Consider the following 20,733-nt stretch of genomic DNA (forward strand, 5'->3'; position numbering starts at 1 on the left):
AGGGGTCAATACCTGGCTTCAAAAGCTTACAACAACATGCTGACTCTCTTGTTAGGGGCTAATGTAGCTAGCAACTTTAAGTTGAAACGAATGCTCATTTACCATTCTGAAAATTCTAGGACCCTTAAAAATTATGCTAAATCTACTCTGCCTGTGTTCTATCAGTGAAATATCAAAGCCTAGATGGCAGCATATCTGTTTACAGCATGGTTCACTGAATATTTTAAGCCCACTATTGAGACCTACTACTCAGCAAAAAAGATTCCTTTTAAAATATTACTGCTCATTGACAATGCATGTGGTCACCCAAGAGCTCTAATGGAGATCTACAAGGAGACTAATGTTTTCATGCCTGCTAGCACAACATCAATGCTGTGGCCTATGGACCAAGGAGTACTTACCACTTTCAAGTCTTATTATTTAAGAAATACATTCTGAAAGACTATAAATGCCATAGATAGGGATTTTTCTGATGAATCTGGGCAAAGTACATTGAAAACCTTCTGGAAAGGATTCGCCATTCTAGGTGCCATTAAGAACACGCACGATTTATGGGAGGAGGTCATAATATCAGTATTGACAAGAGTTTGGAAGAAGTTGATTCCAACCCTCATGGATGACTTTGAGAGGTTCAAGACTTCAGTGGAGGAAGTTACTGCAGATGTAGAAGAAACAGCGAAATAACTAGAATTAGAAGTGGAGCCTGAACATCTGACTGAATTGCTGCAATCTCATACTAAAACTTTAACAGATGAGGAGTTGCTTCTTATGGATGGGCAAAGAAAGTGGTTTCTTGAGATGGAATCTACTCCTGGTGACCTGGTGAAGATGCTGTGAACACTGCTGAAATGACAACAAAGGATTTAGAATATTATATAAACTTAGATAATAAAGCAGCAGCAGGGTTTGAAAGGACTGACTCCAATTTTGAAAGAAGTTCTACTATGAGTAAAATGCTATCAAACAGCATTGCGTGCTACGGAGAAATCTTTCACAAAAGAGTCAATCTATGCAGCAAACTTCATTGTTGTTTTATTTTAAGAAATTGCCACAGCCACCCAATCTTTAACAACCACCACCCTGATCAGTCAACAGCCATCCACATCAAAGGATACACTCCATCAGCAAAAAGATTACAACTCACTGAAGGCCCAGATGATTGTAAATATTTTTTTAGAAATAAAGTATTTTTAAAATTAAAGTATATACATTTTTAGACATAATGCTATTGCACACTTAATAGGCTATAGCATAGTGTAAACATAATGCTTATATGCACTAGGAAACCAAAAAATTTGTGTGACTTACTTTATTATCGTGGTCTGGAACTGAACCTGCAATATTTCCAAGGTATGCCTGTAAGAGGGACAAATTCATTTTGTCTTTATCTGTTTATTACAGTCCCTTTAAAAACCACACAAAATCTTGTAATTCAAATAAACTCATTTTTAAAACATAGCACAAAACCTGTTTCTTTAACAATACTCAGCACTTTGTTTATTCACATGTAAATATTGAAAACCTACTATGTAGCTCTGTGAAATAAAAACCAGGACAACTCTCACCTGGGATAGGAATAACTAAAACCAGAAGCAAATGTATCATCAACATTACATTAGGCTGAAGAGAAAAGGGTTTTGTTTTCTTTTGTTTTTGTTTTGTTTAAGTAACAGAATCTTGCTCTGTCACTCATGCTAAAGTGCAGTGACTATTCACAGGTGTGATCATGGTGCACGGCAGCCTCAAACTCCTGGGCTCAAACCATCCTCCCACCTCAGCCTCCCAAGTGCCTGGGACTACAGGTGCACAGGTGCATGCCTAGCTATTTTCTTTACTATTATTTGTTTAATATTTTAGAAATTTTTTAAAAATCAGTTTTCTTATTGCTCTGCATTTCTTTAGCATCTCTATCTCTGGAATGTGCTTGTTAAAAATATGCCAGATGAGTTTGATAAATGAAGCACATGTTTGGCTAAATACTATTTTTCAACCTTATCTTTATGGTAAATAATGAACAAATATCCAATTAATGCTAGAATTAATATAAAACAAAAACATCTTCAGAAAAAAATTAGAATCAAAAGATTGACTTTAATTTTAATGAAAGATGATCATTTAGAAAGTTGTAAATTCATATTTTACACTTATAATTTTTATAGCTATACAATTCACACACAGACAATGCTTACACACACACACACACACACACACACGCTTTTTTCCCCTTCTTTTCTCTAAGTCTCATTTTCCGTGATAGGTCTCAGCCTTTCTTCATTTTCCTAGAAAGTCTATTTTTCATTCCCTAGAGAAGGAAGCCCTTTAGAGCAAGGCCAGGTGGGACACTTGAGATTCCTATGAGTTGGAAATAGAAGTCTTGGTTGGGAAAGCTGATTTGATGCTGAATTAATAATGTCAGAATGCCCTACAAATTGCTATGTGGAGGTGTTGGACCCACATCATCAGCCATCAGATAACCACATCATTCTGCCTTTCTTTGCTGTGAACTGTAATGCATCAATCTCTCTGGAACCCCTCACGAGCATGAACATGGCTACCAAGAGTTTGAGTAACTAGTACAATGACCAAGATGTGGAATTGTAGTTTCAATTCTGTCCCTGTCCCATGGTGTAATTAGATCACCGATACTTACTGACCAAGTCACACTTAGTCCTATCTAATTAATCTTCCTGTACCTAACATCAACACAGGTTGGGGATCTGAGTCTGTTGACCACAGACATAGTTGATCCATATTCTAGGCCTAATTTCTATAGCACGGAAGTTTCTTATTCCATCAGCAAGGCAAGTGCTGCAAATGCAGAACAATATAAACACAGTTACTCTTCACTTAGAGAAAACATTAGTCCTAGGATGTGGTACATAAATTACAGACCAATGTAAGCTTTCAGATTTTTGAGTTCCAAATAATTTCAAATGAGACTCTGAAACAGATAATAATTTGATAGGTTTCTGAGTCTTAATTTTCACAATATCTACTATATTAGTCCATTTTCATGATGCTGATAAAGACATACCCAAGCCTGGCCAATTTACAAAAGAAAGAGTTTTATTGGACTTACAGTTCCACGTGACTGGGGAAACCTCACAACCTTGGAGGGTTAAAGGCACATCTCACAGGGTGGCAGACAAGAGAAGAGAGCTTGTGCAGGGAAACTCCCCCTTGAAATAACCATCAGGTTTTGTGAGACTCATTCACTGTCACAAGAAAAATGCAGGAAAGATCCTCCCCCATAATTCAATCACCTCCCACCAGATTCCTCTTACAACACATGGGAATTGTGGGAATTACAATTCAAGATGAGATTTGGGTGGGGACACACAGCCAAACCATATAATCTACCCAGATGCAATAATGGTGCATGCAAATCCTAATATAAACAAGAGTAATGCTAAACATTGTCATGAACTGAAACTTAACAAACTATGTGAAACCCTGTTATATGGCCAATTTTCAGTCACTGTCACCAACTAATGTCTCCAATACTTTACTATGAATCTTAAAATTTCTGGAACTAATTCTCATTCATTTCTTGTTTTGGCTTAACAAAATTGTTACCAAGGACTCCTCCTCAGTTCTGTTTTCTAGGTCTGTGCTGTGTTTTCTTCTTTATACAATAAACATCTTCCTCTAAGCTAAGCATGTGAATTTTAATTATATTTGTCTTATTCTTATCTCACCAACCCTGTGGCTATACACAAATTTCTAAATTGGCCAGTAAAACAATACACCTTAATTAATCTTTTGAAAGTTACAAACACTTGCGAGAATATAATGGAAGACAAGAACCCTAATCCTAGGAAAAAAACACACACACGCACGCACGCATGCACTCACTTCTGTACTTACTACAGTCATATAACGAAACAGTTCAGAGCTTAGGCTTTGGAGGTCCAAATTTCAAACTCTGTCCCTTACAAGCTTTAATATCACCATTTGCTAAATCAGGGTATTAAATTTATTGAAAACTCTTTGGGCCTGTGAGTTGGTTACATTTTTCATAAATAAAAGTGTTTACATTTTGCCCCCAGTAAGAGTATGTTGTGGAGTTAAAAAAAAAAAAAAATCCTCATAAATAAGACCTAATCCTAGAGTGAAGAAAAAAGAGGTATCTTTACTTGTAAGCTGCTTGTGTTTACTAAGTAATTTCTTCATAATTTTTCTACAATTCCAGTATAATTTTTTCTATACAATTCTAGCCAAAATTTTAGAAACATCTATCAATCTAGTTTCTAGACACTGATTATCTCTAATGAGGGAAGAAATTATCAAATGCTTAATTGAATGCAATCCCTGAACATTATGAAGATTGTCATCTAGCCTTGGCTGGAAAAGTTAGCAATTATGTCACCTATATGACATTAGTAAGTTTTTAAAATGTATTTATGCTGTAGAGTTTTCTTTGACTTGCTGCTAGACTTTCCTTGTGTTCTCTGTCTGTATATGCAATATACAGCTATAATACTCCGTATTTTAAAGTTTGAATAAATGTTACTTTTTGGTAATTATCTTTTCAAACATAATTTAGATCACAGTAAAATAAGTATGGTTCCAAGAACTCACTAAAACACTTCCAAGTCACAGTCAGTGGCTGAGGTGAAGCGATTTCATTATTAAAATTTTAAATCTGTACCTAAATAGTACTCTTTATGGCAGTGATTTTCAATTTTTTTGTAACTCAACACACCTGAGGGGCATGATACATGCTCCACATCACAACAACAATTGTCATCTGGCTAGAAGATAACAGACAATAGAAGGGGTATCGTGGTTGTGAATCACTCTTCTATAGCAAAATTATACTTCCCTGTGGTCTGTATGTTTAAAGAAGAAACTTCAGGTATTAGCTAATAATGGATGGAAGTTCACTCTATCAGCATGCCAAAAAAAAATGAGTCAGGATATTTCTTCAATTAGGATTGAAAAACTCATATATATGTCAGAGAAAAAATTATTTCCTTTAAAAAAAAAAAAACTGTGGTTTGCGTATTAGAAAGTTTAGCTGATTGTACACAACCTAAGAATACACTGTGTCTTTATAATTACTATTAAGTGACTTTTTGGAGTCAGTACATAGGGCTCTACAGTTTCCAAGGAGGGTACACCTTACAGAGTTTGGAAGTTAGCTTAAGAAATAAACACTCTGAATTGAAATAAAGATTAACTCATTCGTATATAGAAGTGCCATTCCTGGGAAATGGTATGTAGATCTTTAGCGGAAAAATTAGGTTGTCTTCCAATACAATGTAATCTCTGAAACCAGGATATAACTTAACTACCCAGTTATTTGGTAACATGTCAGGCATGAGGAGATGATGAATGGGAACTGAAGAAGAAAAATTGATCAGTTTCTCTTTCCATCCCAGCTACCGGAAAGCTCAGACTCAAATTTATGACCAACCTCTGTCAAACAGACAGGATCTCACAGACCTGTATTTTCTATGCAGACATTAAATTATTTTCCCCTTTTTTCTTCTTGGGTCCCATTTTTTTTTCATTTAAATGTGTAAATATCTCATCATAGTTTATTGTATGTATTATTACAAATAATTTTAAATCACTCATTAAAATTATACACGTCTTTACTTACCTAGCACTGTACAGGGGAAAAGTTTCGGAAGAGCAAACATGAGTACTTCTGTGAGGTGAATTTCCAAGTACCTGATGTGATTTACATCTGTAGAGGACCTGAACACTCCACACTCCCAAAACTTTATTCTAACAGTATTAAGATCATATAACTACCTACCTGCAGTCTATATTTCTAAGCAGCCTTTTGGCACTAATTCGCATTTCTCAACAGGAGAGACTGTGTTGACCAATAGACATGAGCATTCTGGCACGACTGGTCTAATTTTATTTATAAATTACAAAGTTGGCACTCTATTCCACTAATTAGTCTCTTCGGAGTTTGATTTGTACAAGTCTACTGTCTAAACCTTTCTGATTTAGCAATTCAGTAGAATTTCATTGCTGATCCTGATGAACAGCCCTGGAAGCTTATGCTGCACCCAAAGCCCTGTACCATGCGGGGTTCCAGGAGCAGCTAGAAAACAACCTTGGGCCCCACCCCATTTGAAGAAAAAAAAATTTCCTAACACGTTTTGCATTTACTGTTAGTCCATTTTATCACACCATTACAACTGAATGTTTCTTAGCACCAAATCTACTACTATGGTGAGGGAAATGATGAGACTTACTCCAGATACCAAAAATACAAAGTGGGCATGTGTAGGCCTGAAATATTTAAAAGTAGCACAATCTCTAGCATTTTCATTCCTTTGCAAAAACCATATGTATTTTTGGGATGTTCTTAAATAATTGGCCAGATGCCTTTGGGTAGCAGGTTTGTTTATTATCCCTTTAACTAACTATCAGTTATTGAGCATCTACAGTGTGTTAAATGCTGCACTGAGTGTTAGATCCTGCCTTATGGAATGAAGTCTAGTGAGGGACACAGGTATTTTAAAAGTATATAAGTAAATGTTTTCTTATACATTGGGACAATAGACATGAGAATCAATACTTGGATGCTAAAATAGAAAAAAATAACCAGGGGAGTACCAGTGTTAGACTGCAGAGCCAGAGCACATCCCTCTCCCCAACAAAAGATGCCTTTTAACTAGAGGAACATATGTGCTTGTTTGATTGCAACAGTCCCAGTTAATGCCAGTTGTTCCAGCATAATTATTAATAGATGATCCTTTCCCACGAAACATATCCTGATTAAAATAATAAATTATGTGGTCATGCTAATTTTAAACAAAGTGGAAACTCAGTAAAGTGCTAGGTCCTAGAAGGGATAATGACTTCTAAGTACTTTGGAAAGCATCCCGAGGTGAAGATAAGCATTAGCAGTGTAATGGGCTGAGATTAACTTCATTCCTGGCTTGATTCCAGGGGGAAAAAAATCACAGCTTCAAACATAATGTATTTAAGGGCACGGAATCGATACTGAGTAAAGAGAAAAGAAGGGAACCTCAGTAAATAAAACTTGGATCATTTTCCTCATTGTGAAGACCGAATTAGCAGAAAATGAAAATTCCAGTTCTTTAGCACCATGGAAGCCTAGAAACTTTTTAAAATATGAAAGCAGATAGCAGAATGTAGTCATAAAACATGTAAACTGAAGGAACCTTGGAAATCACCTCATACAGATCTCCCATCTTAGAGGAAATATAATGCCAGAGGACATAAAAGTGAACCATACACTTGGAGGTGAGAATCGCTGTATTGTATAAACATTAATTGCAAAAAGCACTGGATTTGGACTCAGGCCACCCATGTTATAGTGCCAGTTCCTTAAGCACCTCTTATTTTTCCCAAACCTTGGTTTCCTCAGATAGAATCCTGGAATCAAAATATCTTTCTCACTATCTCCCAGGGTTGTTTTTGAAGACAAGATAAAATCATATAAGCTATAAAGGGCTTTGCCAATTTAGTTGTTGTTAGCAACACATTCATTAGCCTAGCCCATGTTCTAAGCAAAAAAGAGTCTACATCTATCATGAAGTTATGACAAGAAGTTTCCATGCCCTTCACAACTAAATAAAGGGGATTCTGATTTGAGTTTTGTAGCTCTCATGTTTCTCCTTTCTCATGCCTCAAAATTCACCAAATCAAATACAAGTAAAAGATGGTGATTAGGGAACTGACAAGAATCAGAGCCATAGACACTCTCTGGATTTGGCTGAGGAGGCCATATCTAGAAAAGATAATAGGCACCATGGTTACATTAATGTCTATCGTTTTAGGATTGAATTACCACAAACCTAAACAGGCTCAGCAACTGAAACCATTGAAAAAAACTCAAAATGAGGAAGCAAAGGCTGAGCATGAAATCTGAGCTTCTAAAGTGAGCACAGTTGCGCAGCAGCAAAGTTCAGTGCTGCAAATGGCAATACTGAAATGTCAAGAAATGGAGTCTTAAAAAGTCCTCCCATGCAGACAGACCACTGTTTTATTCAACTGGACAAAAGATTCTTAAGTAAATACAAGAAATCTGGTAAAACTTTTTAAGGAGTTAAGTAAATCTGTCAACGTATTGAGTGAATCAGGGTAAATAAGCCAAAGAAATAACAATGTGTAAGGACAAACATAATAGAAGTTTCTTTCTTGCTCATGGAAGAAGGTAAGGAGGTTCTCCTGGTTGGTGGAGGCTTTCCTGCATGCGGTGATTCTGCTTTCTCCCAGGGACTTACCATTGGTATCCTCTTGCTTTTCATCCAGTGAGAAGAGAGAAAGACTGGAGGAGGATAGGTTCTTCTTAAGCCATGACCCAGAAACAGCACAGCATGCACTCCAATGTGGCTGACTGGAACTCAAACTCAGCCGCACCCAGCTCCAAACAAATCTGGGAAAGAGGTTCTAGCTGAGAAGAAAAGAAAACATGAATTCTGATTAACAGCTTGCACTCTCTGCTACAGGTAAGATTTCCAGTTATATAAATTCTACACCAGGACCAGCAGCAGAGTAGAAGTCTGACAGAAGGGAAAAGGGCTATGCATTGGCCCACCAGCCATTTGCAGGTACCCTGCCCTGCCTGATGCTCAACAATGTCCCCAGTTTCTCACAAAGCTAACAAAGTACAAACAAGGGGCCAAGGTTTACTTCTCAGTGTCCAATCCTTTATGTCTAATGCTTCTAATTAGTAAAAGGGATCAGTTGAAGGCATACTGGCACTGTGATAACACTAGAGAAAAATGTTTGGCCAAAATACAACAGATCCATTCCCTGTAACCTATACGGTACCCTGGAAGAATTTTCCATTTGAAAATCCTTATACACCTTGGCAATGATTTGCAATGAGCAAGATTTTCAACCACAGAGAGTTTTAGGAACTCTAGACATTGGGGCCTTTGGGCCCCAAACCAATGTAAGTTGTACTCCTACTTTTTTCATCATTCTGGAAGGTGATCCCTGACTTAGTCGCAAACTACTTTGAAAGTAGAGAAACCATTGGGAAAGGAGAAAGTAAGGCTTGGCTGCTGGGCTTGGTGTTTAACTGAAAGGCAATACTTCAGGAAATTGTGAAACCACCCGTCGTTAAGTAGATGGTGTGAAGATGGAGAATATTATCTAAAACTACTATACTGAAAGAAAAAGTTACTCTTCAGCTACCATTTGTGTCTCCAATTCTTTGTGTGCCTATTTCTCTTTTTCTCAAAATGAGGGAGAAATTGGATCCCTAGATTTAATCTTTCCTTAGCTGGATAATAACAGATTTATCATTTCAATCGAATTATATTTTTAATGCAAGGGTCATGGTATTTTCAAGAGTATTTTTGTGCAAGGAATATAATGATATGCCATGGATTTCAAGCAGAACCAGAAGGGAAGGGAAGTCTGAAGGGGTTTTAGGATAGCAGGAATATGGCAGGAAAGTAGAGGGATGCCAACAGGCTGGCTGTTTTTGTTGGCATTACGTAGGGGGAACCAAACCCAGAAATAGACCTCAAACTTCAGAAAAATTTCTGATAAAGCTGGATTGGGAAACGAGGCTTGGATCTACAGCCACAGTGAGTTTGCTTCAAACTCTACACATGCTGATTTGAACTGACTTGCCCAACCACCTGCAAAGCAGGCTGATCTGAGAGGGGGTTCCCAAGAGCACCCTGGAAGGAGTTAGAAGAGAGGGGAGAAGAAGGTATGGATTGATGGAGAAGAAGGGCAGGGATGAAAGGGGTTGAGAGTTTGGGAAATGACAGACGATGTGAGAGACTTGCAGTCAGCTGTGGGAACAAGGATCAGAGGCAGAATAGATTAGGTTCTCATGCTGTGGAGGACATTCTCAGGCCTGAGAGTGTCCAGCCAGCTAGGGGCAAGAGGGAGGCACATTAACCCAGGCTGGTTTTAAGTGCCACAGTGAGAAGGGTAATTAGTTAACAGTGGGGAGCAATTAATCAGGAGCTATGTGATTCTCACCAGAGGGAAGACATGGAATCTGAAGCAGCTTCTGGCCAGGCTGGGTTGCCTTTCTCCATGGTTAGCAGAACCATCCTTCACGGTCTCAGAATGCAGGAACACTGGAAACATGAAAATCCCTGCCTCCTTCAGCTGTGGAAATTGTCTGTAGCTATCTCTCAGTATGAATTTGCCTCCAAATTCATTCTTCAAAATATTTGAGGATGTCAATATATATAAAATGGAGTTAGGTTGAATCATACAGAATTGCCGGTTTTGAAGTTAAAAATCTGTTAAAATTGGCATTTCATATGACTCAATATTGAAGTAAAGAATAGGTTCCTTGGGCACTTTGCATTTTCATAGTTTCACAGTAAATACTTTGTGTTTGGGGAACCCCCGATTGCTCCTTTAGGAGCACCTTAGGGGTCAGGCTGTCCTCAGAGGATCCAAGGATAACCCTGATATAATGGTTGCTGAAGTCCTCAATAATTCTGCTACCATGAGTGACAGGACACTTTTCTGGTGTGACTAGTTCACTGACCTCATCATATTTTTAAACGCTTAAATAAAAACTCAAATTCCATTGCCTCGCTCTTAATAAATGACCTTGCCAACTACATCTCAGAAAATAGAGGCTATTAGGTAAGAATTTATTCAAACTCCCACCCAAACACTATGTGCTTGCCTACTGCTGAATTCAGACAGATTATCTGGATGTCTTCAGGCACATTGGTGTAGAATGAACTTGGAAACATACATTCTGATTATATTATATTGAGCCACCATGCAAATGTACAGCAAGTCACAGCTATATAATTGTTCGCTTCTGTACCAGAGATCAACATCACCAACCCATCCTCCACCAAGGGGATGTTACCAAAATGCAAATCTGAATGTGTCAGTTTTGTAATTTAAAGATGTCAAGCCCGTTAGCTCAGGTCAGGAATCCTGCTGCTTGAAGATCACGCCGTTCCCTCTTTCTCCAGTTTCACTCCAACGTGCAACCTTTCCTTCACATGCTCAATTACTCGGCTTCCTGGAATGCATTGTGCATTTCTTGCTTCTAGGTTTTCCACATGCTGATTCTTCAGACTGTAAGTTTTCTTCCTGTCAAGACGTTACTGGGTTTAAACTTTATCTCCTGAAAGAAATATTTGAGTAAGATGCTCTGTTTCTCTACTGCCATATCTTTTTACACACACCTCGATCCTTGCTTTTATCCCACAATATATTTAGTCTTGCTTTACTAACCTGTCTTACTTGTGGGGCATTATATGAGGTGACCACAATAAACTTTGGAGCAGGAACTACATGAAATAACATGTACTCAAAATATGAGTTGAATGAAGAATGAATTTATAACCATAAATTAACAATTTAGCTTCCTAGATCCTAACAATGTAAAAGTATTTTTAAATAGCAATACATTCATGTACTGAGAAATTTCACAATTTAACTTAATATTTTGCTGTTTTTGTGTGTTGAAGTAATCTTTCTAAATAGCTGCGATAATAGCTAACAATTACCAAGTACCAACTATGAGCCAGGAATCATTCTAAATGCTTACACATCTAGTTTTATCAGTAAAACTACATTTAGAGTTCTCATTTTAAAAATGAGAAAAAGGAGCAAGGTTTTCTTCAATTGATTTGTTTGATAAATATGGATTTTACAAATCCAGTGTTTTCTCAATAGTTTTCACCTGAATTCCAACTGAAGAACTAAAATTTAATATCTGAAACATATCACATCTTTGAATAAAAATATAAATATCCTGACCATCTATCAGGAGTTCAAGACCAGCCTAGCTAACATGGTGGAACCCCATCTCTACTAAAAATACAAAAATTAGCCTGGCATTGTGGGATGTGCCTGTAGTTCCAGCTACTCAGGAGGCTGATGCAGAAGAATTGCTTGAACCTGGGAAGTGGAGGTTGCAGTGAGTCAAGATCACGCCAATGCGCTCCAGTCTGGGTGACAGAGCGAGACTCCATCTCAAATAAATAAATAAATAAATAAATAAATAAATAAATAAATAAATAAATATCCTGACCATCAAATAATTCAAAAAGTAAAGTAACTTCTGTCTACTTTTTCTTGCCCTAACTCCTGCTTCTGTTTTCTCCAATAACCATCTGGTGACAAATCTCCTAATTCTAGTCTCTCTTTGGATCTTCCTTTTCCTTCAGTTTAAGGCTCTCAGTGCTTTAGAATCACTGATCAGCAATTGGATCCATGGTGCTACCCAGATCCCTCAGAAGGCATATCCCTGCCTGGTGGATTTTCAATTGGAATAAAATAAGATGACATGAAAGTACAGAGACGATGGATGGCTTGAGCTGATGGGCAGCATTTGGAACTGGGTTTTGTTTTCTTCAAGAACTGTGGTGTCATTTTTCTTCGTCTTTTCCTGTCTTTGCTGATTCTGTCTAGGGGATGTCTTTTAATGTGAAAAACTGAGTAATAGCGTCATAAGAAGTCCTGAGAAAACAACTCCTGGATTCCAACTTATCTTCAGTGCCCATAACCTTCCCCCACAGAGTAAAGGGCTTATTTTTATTCAATTAGGCCTCAATTATGTTCCAAGAAATCAGTCTCCAGACTAAACAGGAGCAAGCAGCAGGTAATAAACAAACAAGACACATCATGCTTTTGCCTTGGGCTTCTGTGAATCACTTATGTCTTCTTTAAAGAGTTTTGGTGAGGTAAGCTTTAAATTTTTGGAATGTTCACTTAAGCTATAAATCAGAGGCTTCCAGTATCTTTTTGCTAGGACTGGAAATGAGATATAAGTGAGGTTATGGTGTGCACACACACCATCCAAGGGCTAAAGGAAACTAAGACCAACAAAATTAATTCTTAAAACTCAATAAAATTCACGTGTTAAAATAATTATTTTGCAGACATTAAATGGTAGTATGCATAAAGTAAAATTACAAAATAAACACTAACCAAGCTCCTCCTCACTCTCTTGCCGCCACACTTCTTTTCTAGCACAGTGACCAAGGCATAAGCTCCAACTGTCTTCATTCAAATAGGGCTTAGCTGGTGCAACCTGGCTGGTCATCAGAGTTATGTATGAAACTATATAAATATCAGTATTCATCCCTACAGATTCTAATTCTTGTCTGGGAAAATATAAACTTGTGAAAAGCTCCACATATAGTTCACCTTGTCAGCAAAATACAGAAAAAAAAAACCCTGCAGCAAGTTTTCCCTTCCCCTGACCCCTACTGTCTACATCAAAAAAGGCAAGAAGGTAGAACCCATGCTGCAGGTTGGGGAAACCTGTTTTATTCAATTCACTATCCAAAGTGAGTACTAGAAAGTCAGAGAAGGATTACTGCGAATCCTCAGTGTTCTCTAACTTCTTGCTCATTAGAAGAGCCTTGGCATCCCCAAAGTCACTGGTAGCTTGTTAGGAATAGACAATCTTGGGCCCTACCTGCTACTGAATCAGAATCTGCATTTTAACAAGATTCCCACAATATTTGTATGCACATTAAAATCTGAAGAGCTCTGCTGTATCTCACCATCTTTGACAGCCTCCAATTTGATGTTTGCAAGTCAATCCTAGCCATGTTCCTCTGGGCTAGATAGTTTTGGCCTAAAAATCTGTCCATCAGGTCCTACCCAGTTCTTCCACCAGAGAAAGAGTGAGGGTTTCGCCCTAAAGCTGAGCTGTTGGGTCCTGCTGTCTGCCTGCAAATTTCTTTAATACCAACATGGGCCTCCTCCAAATTTTGTCTCTAATGAGATAATTTCTAGTTGGGTTTTGTTGGCCTTGCAGCAGGAACATGCTATTATATTTGCAGAAGATTTCTGAGAACAGCAATTTCTCTAAAATTCTGTTAGCTGTTCTCTCCTTTATGAAGTGGAAGACATGATTTCAAGTCATTCAAGAAAAGCATGAAAATTGTTAACAACTTTGTTATTGTGCTTCACAGTTTATAGTCCAATTTTAACCAATAGCCAGTCTGTTCATAGAGATAGGACGTGGAGAAGCGCAGTACCAAAATTTATTAATGTTGACACTAAATGAAAATTCCAAATGAGTAACATGGTTGATTTATAAGCATGTTTCTATGAGAAGTTACTCAAATAATATAATCTAATAATCTATGCAGGAGTGAAGTACAGGTCCTTGAAATATTTGGAATACTGACAGAGAGGGTAAATATAAAGAAATTAAAACTTGGCATGTTAAAAGTTGTCAGTTGTATGTTTCTGTGATTACACGGTCAGCTCAGTTCCAAGTTTAACAAAAAGTATTATCTGCCTGTCAATCAAACATTAACTGAGAATTCACTATGTTCTGGGTGTTAGAGCCATGGGAAATGACCATTTTTCATTCAGTGTTTGCTGAAAACCTCCTATGGGCTAGATATTGTATACTCAAGATATAAAGATGGGTAAGACATTGTCTGCGCCCTCAAAGAATTTACAACCTACAAGAGCAAGATACGCAAACAAAAGGAAATAGGCTACAGATATGCTCCCAAGGAGGAGGATCAGTTCTATCTTGGGAAGGCTGCAGCTGCATAGAGACGATACTTACAGGTTTTTTCAGGCAGAGGAAGAATAACCCAAAAAGAATGGAGGCACGAAACAGCATGTCACATTCACAGATCTGTGGAAGTTTAACATGCTTAAGGTTTCATTTTGTGAGGGGAGGCAGATGGCACTGAAAAGGTAGGCAGGGGCTAGATCATGCATGATAATGTTTTCGTATTTCTTTTCCATGAGTGAATGGGAAATCATCAAATATTTTTTGAATAGGAAAAGTTCAATTCCTGAATTAAAGTCATTACACAAATTAATTCACTTGATTCTCAACACAATTCCCTAGGATAAGTATTATCCCAATTTTCAGATGAGTAAATCAGTTTAATGTTTCACAACTAACGAGTTTCAGAGTATGGAGTCAAAGAGATATCTGTTTGACTCTATAGTCTGTGCTTTTACATAAAAGTATAAAATATTATCCCTGAAGTCAATAAATTAACAAACTACTGGAGATTTAGGGCTACCATAGAAAAAACCAATGGAAAGTAACCAAGCTCTGCACTATACACATTGACTATGAGAGAAAAAGGAGTTGGAGGTGGCAGGTGGTAGGGGAAATGTGTACAGTTTGGAGCAAACAGAAAGGTTTAAATGGCAGGTGTGGGATAGAAGTTGGAAAGTGAGAACAACTCAATGAAACTAAATGTCAAGACAGCTAAATCCCTCCAGTTGACCATCCTGCCCCTCCCAGTTGAATTTGCATATTTGCTCCCTCTTCCCCCACCATTATACTCTCTTATCTCACATGCCTCCCCTTCTCCTGGCCAAAGCCTGGAGAGTGAAACTCTACTCTCTTTTCAAATTTTCCCTTTCTCCAACAGTTTATCTAATGAGAGACAGAAAGGCAGACAAAGAGAAGTGTTTCCTTGTCTTCTATGCGAAGAATATGACCATAGAACATTTCTAGCTATCATGGGAGGCAGATCTTCTCTAAACATGAGAGAACCTCACGAGCTGGATTCTCCTCATTGTTGATATGCTAAAGGGGAAACAACAGAATCTGTAAAATACCATCCCAAGCCTTGTTTATATGATTATTCTTCCTGCTGTAAAATTCTAGTGCATGTCAGGAGCTGAAGAGTATGTTCCACTGGCTTTCTTTCTGTAACCAAATCCTAATTTTCTTCTAGGCAGATGAATTTCTCAGGTGAATTAGGGCAAAGTTAATGTGCTCACAGAGACAACAGGGAAAACAAATTAATAATAAAATATTGTCCTCAATACATATCATGTGAGGGTGTCCCTAAGAAATATTTCAGGGCCATGGAAAAATGTGGAGACTCCAGAATGAATGATGTAAATTTACTTACAAATGTGATTTTTATTCAAATTCTAGTTATCCCTTCACTGAAATAGAGTGAAAATTTAGAAATATTTGCAAATGGGGTGTCTTCCCATTACAATGAAAACATCTCCGCAGTCACCATATACTCAGGCACCCTGCAGCTATCTTACTTAAGACATGATACTGCCCAGTCACCTCAGCCTCAGTTTCACATATAGTCTTATTCTGCACATAAACCAATATCCTTACAAGGGTTTTTTGTTTGGTGATTTTTTTTTTCTCTTTTTGGTTTTGTTTGTCTCGTCAAGTCTCCGTCTAACTCTGTCTAAATTTATCAAAAATATTTTATCTATCTTACTCATTGTCTTTATTTGATATTAAGATATATTAATTATGAGCAATTCTAATGTGGTTAGCAAGTTTGAGCTTTAAAATAGCTTTTTATGTCTCATTGATGGATTTGAATAACTTTCACTCATAAACTGCCCATTAAAATTTCTGGTCCGTTTATTTGTAAGACTTTCTACTTAACTGGTCCTTTATGCCAAATCAGTACCTGTTTAATCTATTTAGGAGTAAGAGTCCATACATTCATGTCTATATTAGGAATCTGAGCACTTATTAACTCCGGTTCTGCTGCCAAAGTTAGCCTTCCAGAGTTTTTTAAAATGTGAATCTCCATATAGAGACAACACAAAAGCACAACATGACAAAGAGAGAAGGGTTGTGCTTCTCCTAGACCGTGGCTAAAACTGACAGCCCAAAGGGAGTCCTGACTGAGCTTTATGTTGGCCCATGGGGAATTTGCATACACATGTGTATAAAGTAAGTGCAAAAAGTACAAAACTAGAAAGTGCACATTGAAATCAGGGGGAAAAATACACCCAACAACATGTGCTGTTGTTAGGAGATGCGCCATAACTTTCACCCTCTATACTGTCTGTTGCAGCGTCTCACACTGTAGGTAAATGGAGCCCAGCACGGTGAAGCATTAGGTTTTTAGAAGTGAAGTTAAACTGATAAATTAGACCTCATTTATTGAACAGCAGTTAGAGCCGATTGCCTAGGGAGTCGTTTGACACCTTTGAAGACCCTGCTAACTTAATTGGTGATAGTTTGGGGGCTGAAGGAAACATTTAAGCCAAGAGCAGCAGGACACCGTGCCGCATGAAAATGGAGGAGACAAGCATTCTCTCTGACAAGGGGAGTCATATATAGATTTTTGTGTCCATTGTTTTCGCTTATTTGTGTGTGTGCTTTACTCAGTCAATCAAATATAATTGACACCACTGGGTTCTGTTGTTTTGTAGATGACAGGAGCTAATGCAAGGGAAAAAAGCTGGAAGTAAACTTCCCCCTGAAAGGCTGTGAAAAGGTTTTTCCACCGGGCCCGTGACATTTTTTGCTCAATTGTATTAATTGATGTAGTGACAAGGCACTTGGAAAGATGATGGATACTGATCACTACACCCTTTTTAAGGTTGGGCTATATCTTGCTATTAGCATAAGCACTTGTTTGTGCAAGGAGAGAACAGCAACCCAGATAGAACAAAAGGAGAGGAAAGAAGGAAGCAGGCTACCTGCACTATGCACCTGACAGACGAAGAGACTAGGTTTTCTGTGCCAGGGTGCCAAGGCAGTGCTGGGGATGGGCCTTGAGTCAAAGACAAGCTCATGACTTTGATCTTAACATTGACTCCCTTTGAACTGTGGTCCTTGAAGAGGTTCTGCCCCAGTTGTTTCATCATTTGCTCAGAGCAACAAATAATTCTAAGAGTTCTCATAAAGTCCTAAGTATTTAATTGCCAGAGCAGAAAACTGAGGAAAACCTACCAGCATTGGAGCACCCTGGGTCTAGAACTGCCAAATTATTCAGGCTAAGGGAGCTATAGGTTTTAGGATGCTCATTTTTCAGAGTCAGTGACAGTGGCAATGATGCGTTACAGTAGGCCACATGGCTTAACAAGACAGTGCCAGGGCTGAAATGACTTTGACTATTCACTGTAGATCTATTCAAAGAAGACCTTGAATACTTAAAATGAGAGGATGCAGAGTAAAGAGTCCGTTATTGTCTGCCTAAGTCTGCCTGAAGGTTGCCAGAATATAATCTGTGGCTCATTTGAGTTACCTGGAGTCATGCGAAATCAACTGTAGTCTTCCTTGGATCATCTCCGGTGTTTAAATCACTTTGTGATATGTGAACTTAACATCCTAAATTCACAGTGCAAATGTGTTTTCAATCACACTAGAAAAACTCCTCTAACTAAAACAATGTTTGTTTATGGAGTTCATTCTTCCTCTTTCTAACATCAAGTACTTTCTGTAATTTCTATTGGTTGGCATTTAGATTTTGAGGTGCATCATTCATTATTATGAAATTTAGAGGTAGGGCTGGAACAAAAATTAAAGGAAAATTTCCATTATCCAAATCCTCCAGGGAAAAATCAGTAAATGTACAGTTTAAGGAAGATGAAAGCCCAAACTGCAATTTTGTTCCACGAGTATTTCAAGAAAGCATTTGGTAAACCTCATCACAGAGGAGTTTCCACAATACCTGCTGAGCCAAAAACGGAATCTACAAATTTCCATAAATCCAGATACCCTTATCATTTTTCAGGCATCGGTAGATAGTCATGGCAAGTACTGTATAGAGGAGAAATCTCTGAAGATCCAGCCACAGTGGGTATTCCATGTCCTTTTTCAGAGAAAAATCCTAGGATTCCCTCATTCATTCATTCAACATCTATTTATTGAGCACCTGCTCTGTGCCAGGCGCTGTGGATGTAACAAGGAACAACAACAACAAAAAAAGACATATTTGCCCTCGTGGATCATTCAGTCTAATACGAAAGAGAGGCATTAATCAGATGATAAACCCAAATAAATTGAAATTTGAAAATTGGGTAAATGCTCCAAATGAGAGGTAACTGGCACTATGAGAGCTAATCGTTGGGAAATTTTACCCCCAACTGAGAATTTAAGGGAGGCATAACTAAAGAAGTAATAACTAAGCTAAGACCTGGAAAAAAAAATAGTTACTGACATAAGAATTGTAGGAAGGACAGGGAGAGAAGGGAGAATATTTCAGTCATACACACATGGCAAGAGAGACTAGTGCCGCCCATTCCAGAGAATCCTATCTTGTCACTGTCCACTCCCTCAGTGTGTTCTCATTCCCTTCTGCACATTTACAGGTATTATTCCTCTGCCTGGAATGGCTTCCACGCACCCACACAACCTCCTGCCTAGTTATGTTACAGGAAAGGAGTCCCAATCCAGACCCAAGTTAGAGTTCTAGGAATTCAAATAAGCCAGGGTGTGGTTGAAACACAAACAGTAACTGGGAGTGTGATAAAAGCTGAGCTATAGGTTGGGTAGACAGGGGTGAGTCCAAACTGGGGCAAATAGCTTTAAAATACAACACCATGTAGGCATTTTGTCCTCCTCCACAAAACTCACCTCTTTATTAACCCTTTGCTATTTTTGTTTTTGAGATTGCAGAGTAGTGGTAATAGGTAATTAAAATAATGGAAAAAGTCTGAAAGTGGCCTTGCTCACAGGTTCCTTAAAAAACACCTTCTGTAGCAAGAGGCCGATCAAGGGCTGGGAGCAGTGGCTCATGCCCATAATCCCAGCATTTTGGGAGGCCAGGGTGGGAGGATCACTTGAGCCCAGGACTTTGAGGGCAGCCAGGACAAGACAGTGAGACTCCTGTATCTACAAAAAATAAAAAATAAAATTAGCCAGGCATGGTGGCACACATCTATAGTTCCAGCTACTCTGGAGGCTTAGGCAGGAGGATCACTTGAGCACAAGAGGTTGAGGCTGCAGTGGGCTGTGATTGCCCCACTGCACTCCAGCCTGGATGACAGAATGAGACCCTGTCTCAAAAAAACATATCAAAAAAAAAATCAACAGAAGAGGCAGAGCAAGAAAAACAAAAAAAGAATGCTATAGGCCATTTCTGGCTAGAAGAATTCTAGATTGCAAGTCTATCAACTCATCCTGTTTACATTGAGAGCAAAATGAATCCTCACTATCGGAAAATGTTGACTCCTTCCATTAATGTTGCTTCAAAAAAAGATTCAGGTTAGACAATGAAGAAATCTGCCAGAGTGATAGAATGATACAGTAGTGATACAGAGCCATCTTGGATTGTGTTATTGTGTTCTTAGTACCTGTAGAGAGCAAAACTCTTTTTGTGTTTGAAAAATAATGTAAGGAGTTATACTTTTCTGGGATCCTTGCTACCAAGATGCTACTAGAGAAGATCCGTTAGCAGAGGAGCAAGCCTTGGCCATAACTGGTTGCTGGCACTTTGGCCATGGCGACAAGAGTTACAGAGAGACAGAACAGATGCAGTAGGAAGTCCCAGTACCTTGTAGAGAAGCTGCTGGTTAGCACCAGCAGCTCTTTGCCCACCTCCGTCTCTGAATTCTTACAGAAAATCAAAAGGGAAAAGCATGAATGTCATCTGTGACTTACAATTAGTTCCCGAAAAAAAATGAGCATGAATGTAGTCTTCCTGGTAGAGATGCTCTGGCACACAAAGCCATGGCTACTTTGGAGAGGAGAAGATGCTGCTTTGGGCCTGGGCTCTGACACAACACTAGGAAAATACAGCCAACTGGGAAATACAGAACTGACCATTCACAAGTGCTCTTGATAAAACATTACAGGAGATGGAATTCTCAGAAAACACTGTCAACAGAAATTAGATCTATAATACACTGTGGCAACAAGCCACATGGTTTTATATATGATTAGGCAAGTTTCAGTTGTTCCCCTTCACACACACACATGCGCGCGTGCACACACACACACACATACTCTCTCTCTCTCTCTCTCTTGCATGCCACTGTGCTAATCTTCTAGCCACCCATTCCAGGGAGTCCTGTCTTGTCACTGTCCACTCCCTCACTGTGTTCTCATTCCCTTCAGTACATCTACAGGTATTA

At 38.4% G+C, this 20,733-nt stretch overlaps 1 long non-coding RNA gene across 1 annotated transcript; it reads left to right on the forward strand.

Moving 5' to 3' along the window:
* Window positions 1-3,256: 3,256 nt before the first annotated feature.
* On the forward strand, window positions 3,257-11,745 carry LOC116274951. The gene is made up of 3 exons (XR_004183810.1): window positions 3,257-8,149; window positions 8,248-8,444; window positions 9,946-11,745. It is a non-coding gene; the product is annotated as an uncharacterized LOC116274951 (long non-coding RNA).
* Window positions 11,746-20,733: the final 8,988 nt, after the last annotated feature.

The sequence above is a fragment of the Papio anubis genome, chromosome 5 (assembly GCF_008728515.1).
Source record: "Papio anubis isolate 15944 chromosome 5, Panubis1.0, whole genome shotgun sequence".
Taxonomy (NCBI): Eukaryota; Metazoa; Chordata; class Mammalia; order Primates; family Cercopithecidae; genus Papio; species Papio anubis.